The sequence below is a fragment of the Hemibagrus wyckioides genome, linkage group LG21 (genome assembly GCF_019097595.1).
Source record: "Hemibagrus wyckioides isolate EC202008001 linkage group LG21, SWU_Hwy_1.0, whole genome shotgun sequence".
Taxonomy (NCBI): Eukaryota; Metazoa; Chordata; class Actinopteri; order Siluriformes; family Bagridae; genus Hemibagrus; species Hemibagrus wyckioides.
Genome location: NC_080730.1, coordinates 17,245,052 through 17,263,492, shown reverse-complemented (window position 1 = coordinate 17,263,492; position 18,441 = coordinate 17,245,052). Strand labels below are relative to the sequence as shown.

Sequence of the window (18,441 nt, the reverse complement as noted above, 5' to 3'; positions counted from 1 at the left end):
AAGAGTAATGGAGAGTGTGGGAAGCGAGTGCAGGCAGGTTGGAATGGGTGTACAAGGTGTACAAGACAGTGGTGAGACCGGCCATGCTGTATGGTTTAGAGGCAGTGTCACTGCTGAAGAGACAGGAGTCAGAGCTGGAGGTAGCAGAGCTGAAGATGTTGAGGTTCTCTTTGGGAGTGACACGGTTGGACAGGATTAGGAACGAGTACATCAGAGGGACAGCTTATTGGACGTTAGGGAGGCCAGATTAAGATGGTTTGGACATGTTCAGAGGAGGGAGAGTGAGTATATTGGTAGGAGAATGTTGGACATGGAGCTGCCAGGCAGGAGGCAAAGAGGAAGGCCAAAGACGAGGTATATGGATGTAATAAATGAGGATATGATGCTAGTGGGTACAAGTGTTGAGGATGCAGAAGATAGGATTAGGTGGAGAGAGATGATTCGCTGTGGCCACCCCTGAAGGGAAAAGCCCGAAAGAAGAAGATTATTATGCAATTATATAAAGCTAAATGATTGCAGATTTCCCTTTTTTCTGATTTTTACAATAATTTATAATAAAAATAATCATAATAATAAGGACATCAAATAAGGATTAACTCAAGTAAGGATGTTTTCACATAGTTTTATAATGATTACAAATTAGTTTAAATGTTTTTATGAGGATTATTTAGTTTTATCTCTCACTGACTGGTCACAATACTTGAAAGAAGTTTATTTAAAACTCAAAAACTATTAACCATATGATTTATGTTGCATATTACTGTATATTATTTCAACAGATTGCATGTTGGTTCTTTTTTTTTTTTCATGACACTTTGCTCATTCTTGGCGTCTTCTCAACCAGCTTGGTGAGGATGTAAGCAGTTGGCTGAGTTCCTCATTGCATCTACATGAGAATGACTTATTTGAGGGAAACAACTAAGTTTTCAGGGGAAAAAACTATTTTCAGAAATACATTTTTCCATGAATAATAACACAACAATTTAAATTCATTTCAGTCATAAAGTTTTTCACGACAATGTAAAATAAAAATCACATTACCTGTAAATGAAATCTTAAATCTTCATTAACCGCATCTTCACCATGCTGAAGAAGCGTCAGACCACGCAGCCTGCCCCACGGTTGTGCAGTAACACACAGACACACACACACACACACCCACCAGCAGCCCAATCCACACGGTCAACATAATGAACCTTGAGCTCTGCTCTGAGTTTAGTCCTGACTAGAGCAGCTTTTATATAAGTGTGTTTGTGTGTGTGAGAGAGAGAGGGAGGGGTGAGAGAGTGTGATGAATAAGTCACAAAGCTGTTAAAAAATATTATACAAATAAAAATAAGCAAAGTGAGTAAACAAAAAAGAAATAGCGCAGATAACATACACATGTAGCATGCTTTGGCCATGTGTAAGGTACCTGAAACTCATTTACTAGCAAACTGAGTCCTTCCGATTAGTCTAATCTGAAATAAAGATGTTTTATATACATTCTTAAAGCGATATTTAATTTTAAAGTAAAATTAAAATATATCTATCAACAATACTTACAACAATATATAACAATATGACCGGAGAGAAATTTCTTTACCTGCCATTCACCTCGACAGTTCAACTGGAACTGACGAATGAATGGCTCATGCAACTTAATTTACACCAGCATTGCCTGTGGGTGTCGCTAATTCCCCTCTTCTCAGGTATATTGAATAAACATGTGCATTGTACATACACTATATTGCCAAAAGTATTCGCTCACCCATCCAAATAATCAGAATCAGGTGTTCCAATCACTTCCATGGCCACAGGTGTATAAAATCAAGCACCTAGGCATGCAAACTGTTTTACAAACATTTGTGAAAGAATGGGTCGCTCTCAGGAGCTCAGTGAATTCCAGCGTGGAACTTTGATAGGATGCCACCTGTGCAACAAATCCAGTCGTGAAATTTCCTCGCTCCTAAATATTCCACAGTCAACTGTCAGCTGTATTATAAGAACGTGGAAGTGTTTGGGAATGACAGCAACTCAGCCACGAAGTGACAGGCCATGTAAACTGACGGAGCGGGGTCAGCGGATGCTGAGGCGCATAGTGCGAAGAGGTCACCAACTTTCTGCAGAGTCAATCGCTACAGACCTCCACACTTCATGTGGCCTTCAGATTAGCTCAAGAACAGTGCGCAGAGAGCTTCATGGAATGGGTTTCCATGGCCGAGCAGCTGCATCTAAGCCATACATCACCAAGTGCAATGCAAAGCGTCGGATGCAGTGGTGTAAAGCACGCCGCCACTGGACTCTAGAGCAGTGGAGACGCGTTCTCTGGAGTGACGAATCGCGCTTCTCCATCTGGCAATCTGATGGACGAGTCTGGGTTTGGCGGTTGCCAGGAGAACGGTACTTGTCTGACTGCATTGTGCCAAGTGTAAAGTTTGGTGGAGGGGGGATTATGGTGTGGGGTTGTTTTTCAGGAGCTGGGCTTGGCCCCTTAGTTCCAGTGAAAGGAACTCTGAATGCTTCAGCATACCAAGACATTTTGGACAATTCCATGCTCCCAACTTTGTGGGAACAGTTTGGAGCTGGCCCCTTCCACTTCCAACATGACTGTGCACCAGTGCACAAAGCAAGGTCCATAAAGACATGGATGACAGAGTCTGGTGTGGATGAACTTGACTGGCCTGCACAGAGTCCTGACCTCAACCCGATAGAACACCTTTGGGATGAATTAGAGCGGAGACTGAGAGCCAGGCCTTCTCGTCCAACATCAGTGTGTGACCTCACAAATGCGTTTCTGGAAAAGTGGTCAAAAATTCCCATAAACACCTTGTGGACAGCCTTCCCAGAAGAGTTGAAGCTGTTATAGCTGCAAAGGGTGGACCGACGTCATATTGAACCCTATGGATTAGGAATGGGATGTCACTTAAGTTCATATGCGAGTCAAGGCAGGTGAGCGAATACTTTTGGCAATATAGTGTATAAACAATATATGATAAACAATACATAATAAAACTATTGAACAACTTGAAATGTATTTTGGCACGATTCATCATCAGTTTCTTCTTTTCCCCTGTTACATTCTCCCCCACTGAATGTGCCAAAATACCACAACCTTGAAACCAATACAAACATGATTGTCATTGAGACAAAAATAAACCCAGAATTGCCATTCTTAGCATAATGCTCTTGATCAGTAAAAACTGTTTGATTGAAGAACTGACAAGAAAAAGTGCTGTGCACATCACTCCTTCTTAATCACGACCCAGATAAAGTGCCTTTTACACTTTATCCTGGCAATCCCTTTCTACATTCACACCAAGATAGACATAATACACTGAAATAAACACTTTAATGTTTTAAGCTAAGACCTGAAAGAGACCATTTACCAAGAGTCTGTTGTCTGGTGTGAAACAAAGACTGCTGATTCATAAAAGAAATAAGGCGATTCATTGGTTTCATCAATCTGCTGAACCTTGATCTATGACCTGACAACTCAGTACCATCAGCAGCAAGATTTGGATTGAAGACATGGACATGTGCCTGATCAGGACTTTCCTGAAGAACTGGATGGTCCTAAAGAGTATTCCCAGAGACCACATTTTGTGGCACATCAGGAAACCCTGTTTCATGAACAGTACAATTGTACAAAAACGTCAATGTGTGAAGCATCTGGGGCCAATCATGCTTTGGTCGTGGCTCAAGGGCTCTGATCATATTTCCCAATGTCCGATTAAATCTCTCAGCGGTGCCATTCCCCATGGCATGATATGGGTTTGTTTGTGACTTCTTAATCCCAGTGAACTCAAGCAAGTGTCTGATGAGGCCACTACAACAATTTGCACCTTGGTCGGAATGAATGCACTCCAGGAAACCATAATAACAGAAATAGTTATCCCAAAGCTTCTTTGCCACCGATCTAGCAGACTAATCTATACAACGAAAAGTGTGTGCAAGCTTAGTAAAATGATCAGTGATCACCAAAACATCAACCGACCTATTCTGGGAGTCCTCTGCTGTCCAGAAATCAATGCAGACCAACTCAAGAGGAGCGGAAGTCTTAATACTCTCCAATAAAGCCCGACCTTCTGGCTCTGGTGTATTCGCAAGCACACAACGACCACATACTTTCACATATTCACGAACATCTTGTTCAATCCCTATCCAGTAAAAATGCTGACGAATCAGGTGGAAAGAACAATACTGGTGTCCAGGTGTCCTGGTGTCCAGCCTCATCATAACAACCTCTCAATACTTCGGTTTTGAGAGACGAAGGCACTACATATTGAAATCATTTTTGATGTGTTAAAGGATCTTTTGAAACATGGTACAGGATACCATCAGTCATAGTTAACCTGTCCCACTGCTTCAAAAGTTTTAATACAGCACTGGGTTCACCCACATGCTCACGTCTTGAGGGCCTGCGTTTTTGGTCAACATAAAAAATCACCCTCTGCAAATGTTTATCCATAAGTTGTCTGTCTCTCAAGTCTTGGCGGGAGTATAAAGGAAGAGCATCAAACCCAACATTGGTGACCTGTTGGACAAACCCAGCCAAAGGGGTGGTACACAATCTCGTTCCTTCATCCCAAGAAAGATGGTTAGAAAAGACAGCAGCTACTTCAGCACTTGAAAACCTCCTGCACACAGCCGCATCCGAGTCACCCCTCTGCCAATCACAAGCACCTGCTGAAGCCTCTTCTCTGTCGAGCACTCGCTGACTGGCATTAGACAACCGGAAAACATCTTGGACTGCAGCACAGGTATGGTTCTTTGACTCTGCTACTAAATTGTCATAAGATTCCCTAACTATGCAATAGCTAATGCGACCACCAACAAAAGGCTGCCTACTCAAAGTGTCAGCTATCGCATTCTTTGACCCAGGAACATATTTGATATCAAACTCAAAGGCAGCAAGTTTAGCCACCCACCTCTGTTCACAGGCATCAAGCCTAGGTTTGGTCAAAATGTGTGTCAAGGGATTATTATCCGTCCAAGCTGTGAACCGATGCCCGTTTAGCCACCGCCAAGTTGCCACTGTTGGGCCCTTGAGCAAGGCCCTTAACCCTCTCTGCTCCAGGGGCGCCGTATCATGGCTGACCCTGCACTCTGACCCCAACCTCCAAGGATGGGATATGCGAAGAAAGAATTTCACTGTGCTGTAATGTATATGTGACAAATAAAGGCTGTTTCATTTCAATGGCTAAATTTATCACATACAGCCCACTTAAGTGTGAGGAACTCAAGGCGGTGTGCTGGATATCTGGCCTGCGCTCTGAAAAGTGATTTGCTTGCAAACGCGACTGGCCCAGCTCTGTTTTCTCCAGGACCATCAGGGCACATCAAATCTGGTAACACCATCAGGGCACATCAAATCTGCAGAAGTAATTTTAGCAATTGCTTCGACTTTTCCGGGGTCCGTAGACACACCCTTTTCCGAAATCAAGTGACCAAGAAACTTCACAGAGTGTCTTAGGAAGTGGCATTTCTTTGGTGACAATTTTAAATTGTGCTTTTTCTACATATCAGAAACCATTTTAAGCCTTTGCAATGCAACATCTTTATCAGGTGCAAAGACCATCAAATCATCCAAGTAGCACAACAGCGACAGAAAATTCTGATCACCAAATATCCCAGTCATCAACCGCATGAAACTCGCAGGTGAATTACAAAGGCCTTGTGGGAGCCTATTATTATGCAACCCTACTGGTGTTGTGAATGCTGTATACTTTTTGACGTCTTCATGTAATGGGATATTATAAAATCCCAAGGTCAAAACCATAGTACTATACAATGAATTGCCCCCTAGTGCCACAAGACAGTCTTTTTGATGAGGTAGGGGGTTGCGCATCTTTCACAGTACGTGCGTTAGGCCACCGGAAGTCCATGCAAATCCACAAATTGACATTCTTTTTCCAACACAGCACCAAAGGCGATGCATATTCGCTGACCGACTTACGAATAATACCCCTCTCCTCCATCTCATTCAAAGCAACACGCAACTTCTGGTACTGTGAAGGGGGAACTCGCCTGTAAGGTAAGCGAACAGATGTATTCTATGCACAAAGTCCTTGACCTCACCACAATCAAGAAAATGTCTCGAAAAAATGGACTTGTATTCAAGGACTAAATTGCAGAGCTTCGTTGTCCAGAATCCAGAAACTTCACATAAACTCAATGAATTCCAAACCACACTTTCTGAGCCTACTGTTCACATTTCACTCATCTGGCTCAACTACTGACTGCTGAATACTTCACTGAAGCTGAAGCTCAGACTCTGTCTTGCACACGTCCTCCAATGCAATGCAGGGGTAGACATCGGCCACTTTAGCGTTTCACCTAAGCGTTACTGGCCTGTTGCTAGGATTGATCAACTTAAGAGGTATCCTACCATCACCCCAAAGCACAGTCGTGTTTATTTCATCTGCTGCTATATTTATATTTATGTTAATTTCTATTTGCAGTACCTCAACCACTCCTACTGTATTTTTGCACAATACATGTTGTCAGGCCGCCATGTATATGTGACAATCATATATGTTATTAGTCAGATGTTTTTTTTCTACACTTTCTCAAAGTTGTACATCATTTCATTGGAAATGTTCTCTTTTCTTTTTTGGCGCTAAGTGTCCTGTGTTTTTGTGTTGTCTTTTGACTTATTGTTTTTGCACTGTCTTGTCTTTGCTCTGTTTGCACCTAGTTGCACACTTTGCACTTTATGTGGCTTGGACAAAATTCTGTCCTAGCTCTGTGTTGTTTTTTGCGTTTAAACTATATGTTGTATGTGTATATAGCGCCAGGTCCTGGAGAAACGTTGTTTCATTTCACTATGTACTGCGTCAGCTATATGTGGTTGAAATGACAATAAAAGCTTCTTGAATCTTGAAGCGGAGTAATAATACGACCCACCAGAACTTTCATAGTGGTGGAGTGCAATCTAGATGGTTCTACCAGAACAGTACTGCCCGGTTGGCCACAGGATTTTACAGGAAGCTTACCCCAAACTAGATGTTCCTGGCCAGGCGAAAGTGTTATTGCATGATTAAGTTTCATTGTACCGACAACATCAGGAACCATCCCACCCCTCCATCGACGTGTGCCAGCCAGCATCGGCAAGAACTCATCACACTCATGATTAGGCTCACTGGGCATAGAAATAAGTTCCCAATATCTGACTGAATATTTCAGTCTGTGGACAAGATACTTACTGACGTTTGTGCCCAAAATTAGGTCGTCTCCTTGGCCAGGAACAACAATGCATGGGACAATAACATTACAGCCATAAACTTGGGAACACCCGTTTGCCACCACATTCAATTAAAACAACATCAGTGTCCTCCTCCTGAACAGCATCCAAAACACCATGTTCTCTTAGCTTGCTGAAAACTGAATCACTTAAGGTACAGGCCATAGAACCAGTGTCCAACACTGCATTGACATGAAACGAATCATTAATAAGAACAGGCATATAAAAAAGTGTATCGGAGCATGCAATGCATTGTGTGTTCTGAATAGCGACTCTTGGAGAATCAGGACAAGCATTCTTTAAGGACAGAAACAAAGCTTCAAAATCAGTATCTATATTGAGGAAATTTCCAGAATCACCCACATTCCCCCTCTCTGAATGCAGGCGACTCAGTTTCCCTGATCACCAAGCGAACCTGAAGTAGGACGCAGAGTAGGAATCGTCTTAGTACAGTCACGCACCATGACATTTAAAACACAAATGATCAGATCTGCAATGGTCAATAGTAGTATGCGTAGCATTACTGCAAATACTACATCTCTTTTTTCCACGTGTTCTCCCAAGATTCAAGATTCAAAAAGCTTTATTATCATTTCAACCACATATAGCTGACGCAGTACATAGTGAAATGAAACAACGTTTCTCCAGGACCTGGTGCTACATACACATACAACAACATAGAGTTCAAACACAAAAAAACAACAACACAGAGCTAGGACAGAAGTTTGTCTTAGCCACGTAAAATGCACAGTGTGCAGCTAGGTGCAAACAGAGCATATACAAGTGCAAAGAAAAAAAATAAAATAATAAATACAAGAAAGACAACACAAAAGCACAGGACACTTAGCGCTGAAAAAGAAAGAAAAAGAATGTGTAATGGAATGTAAGTGAAATAAAATAAGATAAAATTAAATGATGTAAAAAAAATATTGTGCAAAAATACAACAGCAGGGGTTGAGGTAGTGCAAATAGAAATAAACATAAATATAACTATAGCAGCAGATGACAGGTTGAGGTAGTGCAATAAGTAATGAACAATATAAATTATGTGTTTGTGTGTGTCCACACAGGCGAGAAAGAGAGAGTGTGTGTGTATATGCGTGTGAGAGAGAGACAGAGAGTTGTATACAGTTTAGTCCTGAGTGTGTGTGTGTGTGTGTGTGTGTGAGAGAGAGAGAGTGTTGAACAGTTCACTCCTGGTTGTTGAGGAGCCTGATGGCTTGAGGAAAGAAACTTTTACACAGTCTGGTTGTGAGGGCCCGAATGCTCCGGTACCTCTTTCCAGATGGCAGGAGGGTGAAGTGTGTGTGTGAGGGGTGTGTGGGGTCATCCACAATGCTGTTAGCTTTGCGGATACAGCGTGCTGTGTAAATGTCTGTGATAGAGGGAAGAGAGACTCCGATGATCTTTTCAGCTGTCCTCACTATCCGCTGAAGGGTCTTGCGATCTGAGACGGTGCAGTTCCCAAACCAGGCAGTGATGCAGCTGCTCAGGATGCTCTCGATGGTCCCTCTGTAGAACACAGTCAGGATGGGGGAAGGTAGATGGGCTTTCCTCAGCCTCCTCAGGAAGTAGAGGCGCTGCTGGGCTTTCTTGGTGATGGAGCTGGTGTTGAGTGACCAGGTGAAGTTTTCCGCCAGATGAACACCAAGGAATTTGGTGCTCTTGAAGATCTCCACCGAGGATCCGTCGATGAACAGTGGAGAATGGTCACTCTGTGCTCTCCTGAAGTCAACAACCATCTCTTTAGTCTTGTCGACGTTCAGGGAGATGTTGTTGGCTCTGCACCAGGCTGTTAGATGTTGTACCTGCTCTCTGTATGCTGACTCGTTGTTCTTACTGATGAGACCCACCATGCTTATGTCATCGGCGAACATGACGATGTGGTTGGATCTGTGCATTGCTGCATTGCTGCACAGATCCAACAAAAGACACATGTTCAGGTATAGTCTCCTCCTTCTACTTTAACACATTAAGCAACTGCACCAGCATATCGGCCATGTGGTTCAAACCGGACTACTCTTTTGCATCGGGTTTAGATTCATCAGGGCTACTGGTTCGCTGCTTAAAACACGTTAGTACAGACTCAGGACCAACATCAGCATTTTCGCAATTGTGAGTAGATATCTGTGAATTCTGACTAACTGTATATGCATTAGTACTCGCTCTTAACTTGCACTCACGTTGGAAACTGTCTAGAAGCTCCTGGACATCCTTCGCCATCCAGTTTTCTAATATCCGCACCTTAAAAACATGTGCCAGATCAGTATCTGGACAATTCTTCACAAACATCATTGCAACCTCAGAATTCAAATTGTCCATTCTCCTTCCCTGAGCTCGGAGACACTCATCAGCAATATCTGCTGCCTTATTTAGACGAAGCCAGTAATCAACAGGGTCCTCAGGGGCATTTCTAGGATTTGAAAACATCAGGAGCTAAGCCCGAAACATCAGGGGCTAATTAGAGGGAGGGGGTAAGCAAGAATTACACGTTTTGCAAGAGCATTTTAATGTAATATTGTTTAATAATAAATGCAAATTAACACAAACAATATGCAACTTTAGAAAATTTTATTCAATCTTTTTTTCTGACTCCTCCCATCATTTCAGTCTTGCTACTAAAAAAGGAGATCATTAAATTCATTACATTTTCTCTCTCACACAGGTATGCCATGCAATATTATCTCTTTTACAGCTTGTGTGTGAAGCAGTGCCGTAGATCCTTTTTTATTATTATCATTTTACAATAATCTATATTATACTTGCACCTCTTATTTCATTCCTCATTTATGTGACTTTTCTATCCTATTTCTTTTGACGGTGGAATCATCAGAGAGTATCTCCGAGACTTGACTTAAGCAAAACGGTCAATTATCATAGTATTTATTGTGCTGAGAATTCCTTTTTGTATTGACAGAACAGCCGAATGATGGAGTGTGTTTTGGTTCATTGTTCCCCTAAGTCATGTCTGTATTTTAACTTAAATACTGCATTAGTTGAATAATAGAAAGTGATGATGTTCAGACTGTAATGTCTTAGTGCTTTAACAGTTTATATTTTATTTAGATCTATCTTTAGGTTTATTTAATTTAAGGCTTTTGTACATATTGGGTAGGGAATAATATTCAAAAGGGTCTTATATGTCAGGGGTTTTCATAATCAAAGACAGTGGGCCTCCTTTTTGACACAACACACATTTGTTAACCTACTTTTATCAACATTATTATTATTATATAACATTAAATATTAAAAGTTAGACTATTATCTGAATAAGATTGTTGTGTTTTCTGACAGTTTTTTTTTTTATTGCTGTCATGCTCAAGGGCTGTAACATATTTTAGTCATGTGGTGTGTGAGTGTATAGGTGTGTTCGACTTAAAGCGGCGCTGTGCAGACCGATAGGTGTACAATATTAAAGTATCACGAGAGCGGTTCTAGAGCATATTTGAGCACACACTCTCGCGGTATTTTGGTGTGTGTGTGTGTTCGCGTGTGCGTGCGGAGAGAGATGTCATTCAAAATTGCGTACAGTAAACGGCAACAGTGCTCAACTAAACCAATCAATGTTTACTTAATTCCTCTACACTCTAGTGGCAAAATTCGGGATAAAACATTCGGGGCTAGATTAAAATCATTCGGGGCTCGAGAAGAGAACACAATGAACGTTTAAACCAATTTGCACATTTGCTGACACTTTATCTAGAGTAACCTACACTTCCATGTGCTACTGTTCAGGTAGAGATTTTGATTTAAAAGGGACAAATTTTCACATATTTTTACCCTATCTGCTCCGATTAGGAAACTATCCATGGCTTGTAAAAGAACGTGATGTCAACTGCGCTTACAGCCATAAATCTAGTCATTCTTGTTACTAATTTGTTTACCTGAAATACCCTTAAAGTATACTTCAAATACTACTGAAGAAATTGGTTTGATTCTAAAGTCTGATGGTATTTCCATATAAATCCCACAAATATTTAGATGCTTGTTTTAGATATTGAGATATTGCCCTTGAGATATTGCATTACTGAGAATCTTGGACAAATGGGCAGGCAACCTGAAAAGATAATGCTTCTAGTACTTGGTGGGGTCAGAATAAAAATAAAGATAAATCAATGATAATAGACGGCTTAATGATGGCTGGACAGTTCCAGTGGCATCACTACAAAATAAAATTCTTCATGTAAGCTAAATATAACAGTTATAATGTGACTAGACTTTAATTAATGAAATTAATGGAAATGATTTTTGACAATTTTGGATAGCCACATTTCCATTTACCTATCAGTGGATCTTTGATCAGGTTGAAGATGGTGACTGGTTTGTCATTACATATGTAATGCCATTAATATTCTGAAGTAGCTGTTGATTAGGTCTTACCTTGTGGAACATTGTGATGCTGATCTGTAAAGCAACATGTGACATGTCAAATGTGTTCAATTGTTTTGGTAATCTAACATGTACTACTTAAGGGTGGGGTGTGGTAGCAGAGGAATAGTCAAGCGTTAGATGGAGAGGAAGTTTGTCCTTTCGGTGAAAAAAAGAAAACCAGAGAGTGTGCTGGATAAAATAAAGCAAGTCCAAAGCTCTGTTAAAGTCCAAGTGTCTACAGAGTCCACCTTCCCACCCACTGCAGAAACCCAGTCGAGTATTCCCTCTGTATCCCACTCCTCAGCCAGATTCCACCACCAAAAGGAGCCACCACAAGACCTTGTCAGTGTTCCTCTGGGGTCCGGCTTAACCTTCCTCTCAGTCTGGTACTCCAATCTGCTCATGCCAGGACGAATCTTGTGAGGAGAGCTGGATTTCCCTGACAGCAAGAAGAAGAGGTATTTACGCCTGCTCTTCCCCCGGCCATCCCCGTACACCTACCTTATGCTTAAAGAGCTCCACAAAGTACTCCAGGCCATCCATGTAGTAAATCATCACTATGGAGTGTCACAATCAGGTTGGCTGGAGTGGCTTCAGAGGGAAGCAATCTTCTAGAGCATGTGCCAGTTCTCAGCCTGCTCCGGAGGGATGAGCCTCAAGTCCCTGTGACAGGATTGGAATGGTTCTGCTGTTGTAGCTTATCATCCTCAAGGTTAAGTGTGTTATGATTTTCTGATTGACTAAATGCACAAAAGAGCACTAGTGGTTCTAAAGTGGTTGGGAGTGTACTTAATGATACACTGACAAGCAGTTTTAGATCTTCTATAGTCCTGTTATATTCTACCTGTTCTTTAATTCATTTCTGTTTAATTGATTCAAATATAAATAGTTAGGTAGGGTGGTGGTGGTGGTATTAAATGTTGGATAACTCTATATATGGCTATGGTCCTTTTTGTTTGCATAAAAACGAAACCATGTTGAATTTTGAACAGCTCAAATTTTGACATAAAGGAAAAAGACAATTAAATGTAGATAATCGTGTATTTGTCCAATACCCTCTGTAAGCTTGCAGTGTTTGGTAGGTTACTTTGGAAATGTAATAAGTAGTGTAACTTCAATTACTTTATAAAAGTAAAGTAACTGACTACATTTGATTACTTTTAAGTTTCTAATGGATATTTTCAACCAAATCATTTCCAAACATTTATACCATGCAGGGTTAACCTTACAGTAGTATTCAACTCTGTTTACTGTTAGAATTTTAAATCTATCATCACTTGAATTAAGATTATATTGATTTAATTTTAAGCACAGCCGCCACAAAACCAGACTTCATAACAAAAATTGTTTAAAACTGTTTTAGGAATCAAATCTTTGCATAGCTATGACAGGACACACTGGCAAGTAACAATGCCTTGGAAAAAAAACATAATCTGAAAAGAGTCATCATAATGTATGCTACAGTGCTAAAATAACTAAGTTATATTAAATCTGACTTTACCAACACATTTTCAAGAAGGAACAATGTGAGCTATATATTTTCTGTCAAAGGGTTCATAAATAGAAGTATGCCTGGTAAAGGCAGCTAGCAGCAGGGACGATTTTAGGATTTTCATTTAAGGGGGCTCAGCCCCTAAAGAGGGTATAATAGTAAAAATAAATAATAAATAAATAATAAAATAAAATAAAATAAAGGTTTGACTAACAGGGTAGGATGGTAAACGTAATACAGCATTCCACTGTATTGCATAGATGTGTATAACATTTGAGTACTGAACAAGCCAAATACGAGTCTTCCTGATCACACACACAGACAGACACACACACACACACACACACTTGTCCTCTGATCCTCGCTCTGTGACGCCGCAGTCTGCGGATTTAAGAACGCGCTGAAAGACAGGGAGGAGCCGAAGTCTGCCACCGTTTTCATATGAAATTTGAAGGGGACTGAGGAGATCACTTATTCGTGTACAGTTTATGGACAATCGCAGAATTTTAGGGAGGCTTTAAAAAGGCCTAGCAACACACATGGCTAGCAGACTAGCTAATTTCATTTCAATTCAATTCAATTCAATTTATTTTGTATAGCGCCTTTTACAATGAACATTGTCTCAAAGCAGCTTTACAAAAGAAGAAAACAGAGAAAGGGGAGGGGAAAATGAAAAATAATAATAAAAAATAAAAAATAACTAATTAACTAGAAATAAGAATAAATTATTAAATTCTATAATTAGACTATTTTATCCCTAATTAGCAAGCCTGTGGCAATGGTGGCAAGGAAAATCTCCCTGGGATGGAAAGGAAGAAATCTTGAGAGGAACCAGGCTCAGAAGGGAACCCATCCTCATTTGGGTGACACTAAACAGAAAATAATGTAACTGTAGCTGATTAATGTCCTTTCTACAACAGCAATCAAAGACCCATGAGGTCTTGGAACTATTAGGTCATTGTAGTTTCTAAGGTCATTATAAACACTAGTTCTTTGCTATCATGGGCTGACAGATGAAATGGCATATCTGTGATGGTGTGAAAGTCATTTTACATTAAAAGCTTGACTAAACAAATGTGTCTTCAGCCTAGACTTAAACATTGAGACTGTGTCTGAATCCCGAGCGCTAATTGGAAGACTGTTCCATAACTTTGGGGCTTTGAAAGAGAAAGCTCTGCCCCCTGCTGTAGCCTTTGCTACTTGAGGTACTACCAAATAACCAGCACCCTTTGATCGGAGTAGGCGTGGTGGATCATAAAAGACTAAAAGATCGCTCAAGTACTGCAGTGCAAATTTGTTCTGAATGTTTTGAATACAGGTCTTGAGTACACTATGGGCTCATTTTAGTGGATTTTTTTCCACATAGCAGCTACAGTAAATCAACTGACCACTCCATCACTTTTTATTATACAGAAACGAGTAATATATCATTCGAAACTAAAGGGTCTCTTTTTATTTCTGTACACTCACAATAATGACAAAAATTTTACATTTAAGATATATTATAAAATAAAGAATGGCTAGGTTACATACCTGCAGATGCTTCCTCAGGTTCAACATTGAAGCCTTTGATGTCAAAAGCATTTTAACAGCTAGCAAACAAATTTTGCACTGAACTGTTATATTTGCCCCTTATTGGATTTTAGGATGAAATTATTTTTAAATTTCCAGGACTGAAATGCATTTTTATCACTTGCCATGGTCGTAACTCTCAGTGTAGTAGCCTAAAGCTTTCCGCGGCAATGTGGATTAACGTAATTGGCAGATGCGCCGCAAATTCAAACCAGAGAACCAATCAAAATCATCAGAATAACACCGCTTTAACAAACTCTAGCAACAAATTAATATTTATTCAACATATACTAGTTTTTTTTAAAGAAAATATTCAGATGTAACTATATTTGTAATCTTTAACATTTTCATAAGTAACTGTAATTTTAATTACATATTTTTCTAAGTAACTGTAACGAGTTACTGTTACATTTATTTTGTAATTAAGTTATGTAACGCCAACACTGTAAGCTTGTCAGTAATAAGCATATCCTCTGGCTTTTCTTCAGTTTCAGGCTTGATGACCACCATGGAGGTGAGTGGGGTGAGGAAGTTGTATTTCAGAAAGAGCAGAGTTTTGCTTCTCCTCAGGAGAACCCTTTTCTATGTCAGGAAATGCTGTCTATTAGTTTTGGGTTGAGGCTCTTGTATATTAGACTTCAAATCAATGCATATTCTAATAACTATCTAAGTACTTGTTCTAGGTGACAGTCAATTCTGGTGTTATTTGTTATTCTCCTTCAGTAATAACATTATTAATGCTTCTAGATGATCCCTGTTGTACACATCTAAAAAAAAATCACGGCAATGTCACACTAACATTTTGTCCAAAATATGGATGGTCAGATATGCCCAGAGACACTTCTTGTGAAATCTCCAAAGATGTACTTCTGGTCAGGAAAAATGGTATTGCAGTCTTGAGCACTGGCCTGGCCTTTAAACACAAACTTGTCATCTAACTAAACAGAAAGAGAAACAAAGGTTATATAAAACTCAACAATGCAACAAATTTGTAAAGAGTGAGTTTCTATTTCTGACATTGTCATAAGGCGAAGCTGTTTGAAGTCTCTGACCGACTGAGCATGCACTTCAACTAGAAAGTCCTTCATCTCGAGGTCATTCAGTTGACCTGCCACGACGAACTCAGAGCCGTTAAACAGCTGCTTAAAGTAGCTGCTGGTCACTGAGTTTACTGAGTTTTCTGGATAATGGAAATTCACATCTGATAGCAGAATGTTCGCGATCTCGTCATAAAATTCCTTTCAAACAAAAGACGTTTTATTAAAAACATTATTTTTAATCCAGTATATATGTCATAGATGCCCTAGGGGGCATTCCAGCTTGGGTTTGTTTATACCTGTGCCATGTGTCTTTGTTTTTGTGTTCTCACGTGTTTGCCCCGCCCAATCCTTAGCCCGTTCCCACCTCTGCACACCTGTCCCTCGTTTTTCACTATTTACCTTCCCTATTTATACAGGTTCTGTTGTGTTTGTTTTTGCTTGTTGTTATTGTATGCCTCTGAATTTTGAAAATCCTCTGGATGTTGTTTTGTGTTGGGGGTTTTCCCAGTGTTTCCTGTGTATGTTTCTGTTTATTTTTAAGAATAAAGTAAATTATCCCGACTGGCTGCTATCCCTGCACTTTGGGTCTGATCTTGCTCTGTGGAGGCCACTGTCACGTGACAATATTTAAAGAATAAAATATTAGGGGCATGCTGTTATACTAGAGCAATTTGCCAACACTAACATTTGTAAAATGATCGAATATCATTTATCCATTTATAGTTCAAGTTAGTTCCTGTTATTACTTATGTTACGGAGTTGTTCCTTCACCAGTCTTTCTTTTTCTCTTTCTTGAACATAATATTATTGTCATCTTAGTGAGAACTTTTATTGTTATCGATGATGCTTGTACTGGAGACTCCTTCCATAAAAGCTAAATAAACCACTCAACAAACACACATGTATTGTAATATGATGTGATTTTTAACATTTTTTTACATTGGCGAGTACTGTCAAAGCTGATGTTACAGGAAATTTATCAACACCTTCACACCAATCAGAATTGACAATAGATGGCATGGTGATATACTGATGCCAGAATAACAATGCAAGGAGTGATTGAAAAAATGCAATATGGATCCGTGTACAGTAGTTCATGTCCGCAGCTGAAGCACAGCATCCGATCCCTCGTAGATTCTCTGAGCCAGACCATTGTTCTGTTTGGCCATAACATCCAGGAAGCCATAGTGTACATCAAGGCCAAAGCCCAAGCAAAAGAGGGTCATGGTTCCACCAATAGCATTCTGGACTTTTTCTTGAATTTTTTCTTGATTAACTTCATCTAAACAAATAGATAATTCAACAATTATTTTTTTTATAGTTTTGTAGACTTTTCATGATGTTGTGAAATTTCAACAGTTAATAGTTGAATTAAGTAGTTCCTTAATTTCCTTAGATCTCTCTCTCTCTCTCTCTCTCTCTCTCTATCTTTATCTCTCTATCTATCTTTCCAAATATACCATACCACATACCAAAGTTTGGGTCTCCATCAGTCAGTAGGATGATCATGGATGCGCTGTTTTCTGGGACAGTTTTGTTTTCCTTGGCTTCTTTCAGCGTTTTCACAGCAAACAAAAGAGGGTCATTGATATTCATCCCTAAACAAATAATAAATAATTATATAGTTTTATCCATCAAATTTATCTGATAATTATTTTTATTTAGTCAAAGATATAGCTAGTTTATGTAATCCTGTAAGCGATAACAGGAACTAAACTATTTTGTGGATGTACCGCAACATGAATTGTAACTATAAATGGATAAAATGTATGTTTCCATTTAGTAAATAAACAATAGAATAATTGCAAACTTATTCCTTACTTATCACTGTGATTGTATGTGTCGTGTGACATTATCAATCATCAAGAAAAGAAAACCCAGAGATCAGAAAAGATTATTGTGATACTTGCAGCCATCTGCAATGATGGTTTCAATAAAAGCTTCTGCTTTTTTTTTACATTTTCCTTGGTGGCTTTAGTTAGTGATGGTCTCCATGTTGCAACATCACCCGCAAATGTTACCAAGCCAAAGTGGTCTTCCTCATGCAAGTCGTTGAGGATTGTCTGCAGTCCTTCTTGAGTCTGACCAAAGGGGAACAAGGCAAGTAATGTCTGATCTAATGTCTGATCAGAGTTGCTATATTTTCTATTACCTGTTGCATTTTTGCTCCACTCATGGAGCCACTCCTGTCGATCACAAAAACTATATTTTTTGGCAATTTTGGCAAATTATCTGGGGCAAAGAAATGTATGAAATACCTGTTCACTATCTGAAACACAGTGGATGAGTGATATTACAGGAGAAATTATCACAGAGATGTTACTGCTTATATAAATCCAAACCTGAATATCACCAAGATCTTGTAAACGATTGACATCATAGATAATGAAGAAATCTCCATTTATCAGTGTGCCATCACAGTCTGGGCATTTCCTTTGCTGATCCAGAGAGATGGAGAAAAGGACATGTGGGCCTGGAAAAGAGGATAGAGAGAAAATCAGGCTGGAGCCTTGATACAAAGAGACTGTGGTCTCAAAACTCTAATAAAGCTCTGTCATTTCACATGCTTTAGTTTCTGTTTGGTTTGGTTTTTGGTCAGTGTAGATTATTAGCAAAAGTAAATACTGCATTACTCACTCTTTTGTCAGTGACTGTTTTCTCCACCAGGGGAAGTAGCTCTTTGGGTGAGTTAAAAAAAAATGTCTTCATGGGTGAGAAAGAACTAAAAAACAGAGCATGTA

The 18,441-nt window shown here is 39.7% G+C and overlaps 1 pseudogene; it reads right to left on the bottom strand.

Annotated features, from left to right (window-relative positions):
• The window catches only part of LOC131342851 (inter-alpha-trypsin inhibitor heavy chain H3-like), a 29,319-nt pseudogene that overhangs the window by 9,447 nt on the left and 1,431 nt on the right, over positions 1 to 18,441 (bottom strand).